Here is a 7,731-nt window from a genome sequence, read left to right on the forward strand (position 1 = left end):
AACCGTCGTTGAACCCCCCCGAAGAAGAAGAAGCTCAGCACTGACGCGCTTCCGTTTTACTTCCTATCGGCCTGCGTTTTCTCAAAGAATATATTGACAAGAAATTCGAGTGACCGCTCTAACAATGGAAATACATGTTCTTCAATATCCTGTTATGGCTAGGAGGCAGTATTTTCACGGCCGGATAAAAAATGTACCCGATTTAATCAGATTATTACTCCTGCCCAGAAACTAGAATATGCATATAATTATTAGCTTTGGATATAAAACACTCCAAAGTTTCTAAAACTGTTTGAATGGTGTCTGTGAGTATAACAGAACTCATTTGGCAGGCCAAAACCTGAGAAGATTCCATGCAGGAAGTGCCCTGTCTGACAATTTCTTGCCCTTCTTGATTATCTCTATCCAATACAGGGGATCTCTGCTGTTACGTGACACTTCCTACGGCTCCCATGGGCTCTCAGAAGGCGGCAAAAAGCTGAATCGTGGCTTTGCAGGCTCTGGCTGAAAAAAAGTAGCGCGTTTGGATAGTGGCTGGTCACAGTACTGTGAGACACAGGCTCGTGCACGAGTTGACTCCATGTTTTATCTTTGAACAAAAACCACCACTCCCGGTCGGAATATTATCGCTTTTTTACGAGAAAAATTGCATAAAAATTGATTTTAAACAGCGGTTGACATGCTTCGAAGTACGGTAAAGGAATATTTAGAATTTTTTATATATATATATATATATATATATATATATAGCTAATCTGTAGTCCAGGATCCTATAAATGTAGTGGGGGAGGGATCTTATAGCCCTTCCCCTTCTATTAATACAACATAAGCATAATCAATTATTATAATACATCAATAATTTGGTGCAACCCCTATCATGACCCCAAGGTGACCCCCCATCACAATCATTGGATAACAAAATTGATGAGCTCCCATCAAGACTATCCTACCAACGGGACATTAAAAACGATAATATCTTGTGTTTCACCGAGTCGTGGCTGAACAACGACATGGATAAGATACAGCTGGCTGGGTTTTCGGTCCATCAGCAAGATAGAACAGCTGCCTCCGGTAAGACAAGGGGTGGCGGTCTGGGTCTATTTGTAAATAACAGCTGGTGTTTTTGCGCGCCTGGGGTAGAGTATCTCATGATAAGCTGTAGACCACACTATTTACCAAGAGAGTTTTCATCTATATTTTTCGTAGCTGTCTATTAACCACCACAAAACGATGCTGGCACTAAGACGGCACTCAACGACCTGTATAAGGCCATAAGCAAAGAAGAAAATGTTCATCCAGAGGCGGCGCTCCTAGTGACCGGGGACTTTAATGCGGGGAAACTTAAATCCGTTTTACCTAATTTCTACCAGTATGTTAAATGTGCAAAAACAAAAAACACTAGACCACCTTTACTCCACACACAGAGAAGCGTACAAAGGTCTCCTTCTCCCATTTGGCAAATCTGACCATAATTCTATCCTCCTGATTCATGCTTACAAGCAAAAACTAAAGCAGGAAGTACCAGTGACTCGCTCAACAAGGAAGTGGTCAGATGACGCAGATGCTAAGCTACAGGACTGTTTTGCTAGCACAGACTGGAATAAGTTCTGGGATCTTTCACCACATCAATCACTTGCTTCATCAATAAGTACATTGATGACGTCGTCCCCACAGTGACTGTACGTACATACCCCAACCAGAAGCCATGGATTACAGACAGCATCTGCACTGAGCTAAAGCGGGACTCTTACCTGGACACTTATAAGAAGTCCCGCTATACCCTCCGACGAACCATCAAACAGGCAAAGCGTCAATTCGGGACTAAGATTGAATCGTACTACACCGGCTCTGATGCTCGTCGGATGTGGCAGGGCTTGCAAACTATTACAGACTACAAAGAGAAGCACAGTCGCGAGCTGCCAAGTGACACGAGCCTACCAGACGAGCTAAATAACTTCTATGCTCGCTTCGAAGCATGCAACACCGAAGCATGCATGAGAGCATCAGCTGTTCCGGACGACTGTGTGATCACGCTCTCCATAGACGATGTGAGTAAGACCTTTAAACAGGTCAACATTTCACAAGTCCGCAGGGCAAGACGGATTACCAGGACGTGTACTCCAAGCATGCGCTGACCAACTGGCAAGTGTCTTCACTGACATTTTCAGAGTCTGTAATAACAACATGTTTCAAGCAGACTACCATAGTCCCTATGCCCAAGAACACAAAGGTAACCTGCCTAAATGACTACCGACCCATAGCACTCACGTCTGTAGCCATGAAGTCCTTTGAAAGGCTGCTCATGGCTCACATCAACACCATTATCCCAGAAACCCTAGACCCAGTCCAATTTGCATACCGCCCCAACAGATCCACAGATGATGCAATCTCTATTGCACTCCACACTGCCCTTTCCCACCTGGACAAAAGGAACACCTACAGTGAGGGAAAAAAGTATTTGATCCCCTGCTGATTTTGTACGTTTGCCCACTGATAAAGAAATGATCAGTCTATAATTTTAATGGTATGTTTATTTGAACAGTGAGAGACAGAATAACAACAAAAAAATCCAGAAAAGCGCATGTCAAAAATGTTATAAATTGATTAGCATTTTAATGAGGGAAATAAGTATTTGACTCCTCAGCAAAACATGACTTAGTACTTGGTGGCAAAACCCTTGTTGGCAGTCACAGAGGTCAGATGTTTTTTGATTGCCTACGGAGCTGTGAAGGGAACGGCACCTCCATACCTTCAGGCTCTGATCAGGCCCTACACCCAAACAAGGGCACTGCGTTCATCCACCTCTGGCCTTGCTGGCCCCCCTACCTCTGAGGAAGCACAGTTCCCGCTCAGCCCAGTCAAAACTGTTCGCTGCTCTGGCACCCCAATGGTGGAACATGCTCCCTCACGACGCCAGGACAGCGTAGTCAATCACCACCTTCCGGAGACACCTGAAACCCCACCTCTTTAAGGAATACCTAGGATAGGATAAAGTTATCCTTCTACCCCCCCCTTAAAAGATTTAGATGCACTATTGTAAAGTGGTTGTTCCACTGGATATCATAAGGTGAATGCACCAATTTGTAAGTCGCTCTGGATAAGAGCGTCTGCTAAATGACTTAAATGTAAATGTAATTCCAGCATGACAATGACCCAAAACACACGGCCAAGGCAATAAAGGAGTGGCTCAAGAAGAAGCACATTAAGGTCCTGGAGTGGCCTAGCCAGTCTCCAGACCTTAATCCCATAGAAAATCTGTGGAGGGAGCTGAAGGTTCGAGTTGCCCAACGTCAGCCTCGAAACCTTAATGACTTGGAGAAGATCTGCAAAGAGGAGTGGGACAAAATCCCCCCTGAGATGTGTGCAAGCCTGGTGGCCAACTACAAGAAACATCTGACCTCTGTGATTGCCATCAAGGATTTTACCAACAAGGATTTTGCCACCAAGTACTAAATCATGTTTTGCAGAGGGGTCAAATACTTATTTCCCTCATTAAAATGCAAATGAATTTATAACATTTTTGACATGCGTTTTTCTGGATTTTTTTGTTTGTTATTCTGTCTCTCACTGTTCAAATAAACCTACCATTAAAATTATAGACTGATCATTTCTTTGTCAGTGGGCAAACATACAAAATCAGCAGGGCATCAAATACTTTTTTCCCTCGCTGTAGCTTTTGTGTTTCTTTTTTTTATGACTGTGTATTTATTTCAGGACCATGGATAGTTCCCAGTCATTTAAAGCTTTGTTGCTGGATATGGGCGCCACAGTCCCCCTCCAAAACTACACTTATTTGTTTTAAAAATGTCACCTTTGTTTACTAGGCAAGTCAGTTAAGAACAAATTCTTATTTACAATGATGGCCTACCCCAGCCAAACCCTCCCCTAACCCGGACGATCCTGGGCCAATTGTGCGTCGCCCTATGGTACTCCCGATCACGACCAGTTGTGATACAGCCCGGGATCGAACCCGGGTCTGTAGTGATGCCTTTAGCACTGCGATGCAGTGCCTTAGACCGCTGTGCCACTCGGTCCTCTAGTTATTCACATGGCTAGCCAGACTATTTACATTGACCCCCTCTTGCACTGGCTCTATGTTCACTCACTGGACTCTACCCACACACTCACACATACTACACTGACACTCCCAACACAAACACACTACATACACTCAAACACACAAAACACACACATGCATATTGACGCCACACAAACACACACTTACACTGTATAAACACTTTCACACTATTTTACACTCTGCTACTCAGATAATAAAACAATCCTCATTGCCTAGTCACTTTTACTCCTAGCTACATGTACATTCTACCTCGTGCCCCTGCACGTTGACTCGGTACCGGTACTCCTTGTATATAGCCTCGTTCTTTTTTAAATGTTTTTTTCTGTAATTTATTTTGGATTTTAGACAATACACAAATATACATATACACTGAGTGTATAAAACATTAGGAACACCTTCTTAATGTTGAGTTGCACCACCTTTTGCCCTCAGAACAGTCTCAATTCATTGGGGCATGGACTCTACAAGGTGTCGAAAGCATTCCACAGCGATGCTGGCACACGTTGACTCCAATGCTTCCTACGGTTGTGTCAAGTTGGCTGGATGTCCTTTGGGTGGTGGACCATACTTGATACACACGGGAAACTATTGAGCGTGAAACACAGTGTACATAGACAATTTAACATTTCACAAACAGATCCACTAAATAGACATGACGTTGACTGGGACTTAATGCGCAACCTTCAACATAAAGAAAAAATACAAAAAACACCAACTCAGACGTACATAAATTTCAACAAACATTAATGACATCACACTTGCTTAGACCCACATGCTCACACCGTATTCATACCCATCCCGTTCGTCTCACAATAACATCCCTTTCCTTTTCTCATCTTTTGGATATATCCAGTGCTTGTAACACAAATTGCACTATTTTGTTTCTCTCTGTAGCCAACATTTTTCCAATATTTAAATAATAATGTATTTGATTCATCCACTGTCTTAATGATGGAGGATCATTTGATTTCAATATTGTAAGTAATTATTTTTTTTTAAATGACAGATAAGTATGGTCCAACCCATTGTGTATCTCACCGCACCCTGATATGTCGTGTTTTGAAATACAGTATGTAGATTAAAAGTTAAGTTACATTGTAAAACTTCTGACAGCCAACTTTCTAACTCCGTTATTGTTGTTTTATTGTGTTACTATTTCCGTTTTTTTATTTGCAAAATATTCTTACCTTTTAACTCAGCATTGTTGGGAAAGGGCTCGTAAAGGAAGCATTTCACGGTACTTGTTGTAATCGGAGCATGTGACAAATACTTTTTATTTTATTTGTATTACTTATAGTTGGGCATTTTTTTATTTATTGCTTTGTTGTTGCAGTGGTGCCCTCACCAGCAAAGCAGAAGGCTAAAATGGATGACATTGTGGTGGTGGCCCAGGGGACACAGTCATTGCGCAACATCCACAATGACCCTGATGTCATCAAGCTTTAGGAAATACCAACTTTTCAGCCATTGTTGAAAGGTAAGCTCAATGGCCTCTAACCTGGATCTAGACCTCTTCTCTGCCACTACAGTATTGCAAAGATTTGGAGGACAAAGTAGACACAAGTTTGAATACACTACATAATAGTCCAGGAAAATCATATTGTGAGAATGTGTAAAAGTATGAATAGGTCTAGACATTCCTTTATGACCATGAAGTCTACAGAAAGACTGATAATGTCCAGTGTTTTGAGGGTCAGTCTGTCCATGTCTCTAGGTGTGCTGAGTGGCCAGACATCCCCCAGCAGTGTGTGTCTGGAGCGGCTGGACTATGCCCAGGTGCTGCAGCTCTGCATCCGCTACCAGGACCACCTACACCAGTGTTCTGAGGCCGTGGCCTTCGACCAGAACGCCCTGGTCAAGAGGATCAAAGAGGTAACTAATAATAATTAATTATTAATTAACTGCCGTAATTAACTGTCTGCATCCCTATAGATAGACGAAAGTGACCTCTCCTTGTCTCTTTTCCTTCATCTGCACTGAACTCACAGATGTAGGAAAGGAGGAGAGGAAGGCACTTTAGGCTATTGAAATACATGCCATATCACCAGAACGTCTGTCACTTGTGTGCCACAGCCAGAAAGGCATATTCTTGCCTTACTCTTCCTCCCAGATGGACCTACCGGTGGAGACTTTGTTCAGCATCATGCAGGACCGTCAGAAGTGCTATGCCAAGTACGCTGAGCAGATCCAGAAGGTGAACGAGATGTCCATGATCTTGCGGCGTATCCAGATGGGCATCGACCAGACCATCCCTCTGATGGAGAGGCTCAACAACCTGCTGCCGGAGAGCGAACGCCTGGAGCCCTTCAGCATGAGGCCGGAGGGTGACGCTGCAGCCAAGTAATAGTAGTAGTAGTAGCAGCAGCAGCATTGCCTGGATACGCTGATACACTCACTGTCATGGACCTCTAGTCTTACCTCCCATGCCCCTGCCAATCACCACTCCAGAGAGACTTCTGAAAGCTCTTTATTGAACCATTTAGAGAAAGAGAGAGGGAGCGAGCAAAAGAAAGAGAACGCTGCCCCACCAGCTCCCCAAGCCATCCTGAACCTCTCACGTCCACAACTCACCATCCCACCAGGCCTGGACATTTAGCTCAGCCCCTCACCATAAGCCATACACACTTCCCACCCCATCCAGCAGAAGCAGTGGGGTACAGGGACAGCTGCACCCCACACTGGGGTTTACATGTCAGTGAGTGTTAACCACCTTCAGTCAAGGAATTGGAAGACTGCAAAACAGAAGTTTACGTGATGATGCACTGAAGGGAATCTTCTTGTATTACTGGTACTTTGAAGACACCACACGAGTGTGGCAACAAAATTACTTCCAAAAATGACTTCATCTCCAGAAGTAATATTGGTCAAAGATGAGCTCAGAAGACTCCCATAAAAGAAGCTAACTTATTAGCTAATAAGCTTTAGCTTATTATTCAGCTCTTGCAACTGACCTATAGATTCTGTGTTGTACTGTGCAGCATGTGAGAAACCTAGTAGTCTCAAATGTGTCATATTGTGCAAATTAGGCCTGCACATAGCTACAGCTTTGTGGAAGATAATTTATGGATATCACTTCAAACCATCGATAGTAATCTGCGTGAATTTTGTGAAAGTTATGTGTGTTAGATGCATTTGGGAAAGAAATAAACAAATTAGGAATTTGAATCATTTGAATTTCTTGCACAATGTATAAAGGTGCTTATACTGTTCTGTTTACTAAAGAATCAGATACTTACCCTCTCAATTGGATGTGATGTTTGGTTATAGGATATTGACATTTGGCGTTATCACATAGTCAGGTCCAAATTTATTGGCACCCTTGATAAAGATGAGCAAAAAAGTCTATCAAATAAATAATACAAATACTGTGCTATATTGTATGCAAAAAAATGGGGGTCAATCATTTTATACTATACAATTGCTCAGAGAAAGAGTCAGTACTCTAGCACCCTCCCCTTGCGAGGATAACGGCACTGAGCCTTTTCCTCAAATGTTTTATGAGATTGGAGAACACATTGGGAGGGATCTTAAACCTTTCCTCCATAAAGAATTGTTCCAGATCCTTGATATGCTTCATCTGCGCTTATGGACTGCTCTCTTCAATTCAACGACAGATTTTCAATAGGGTTAAAGTCCGGAGACTGAGAGTTTTG

General features: G+C 42.9%; 1 pseudogene; it reads left to right on the top strand.

Annotated features, from left to right (window-relative positions):
* Positions 1 to 5,127: 5,127 nt before the first annotated feature.
* LOC106573139 (BLOC-1-related complex subunit 5-like) lies at positions 5,128 to 6,960 on the top strand (annotated as a pseudogene).
* Positions 6,961 to 7,731: the final 771 nt, after the last annotated feature.

The sequence above is a fragment of the Salmo salar genome, chromosome ssa16 (assembly GCF_905237065.1).
Source record: "Salmo salar chromosome ssa16, Ssal_v3.1, whole genome shotgun sequence".
NCBI classification, from domain to species: domain Eukaryota; kingdom Metazoa; phylum Chordata; class Actinopteri; order Salmoniformes; family Salmonidae; genus Salmo; species Salmo salar.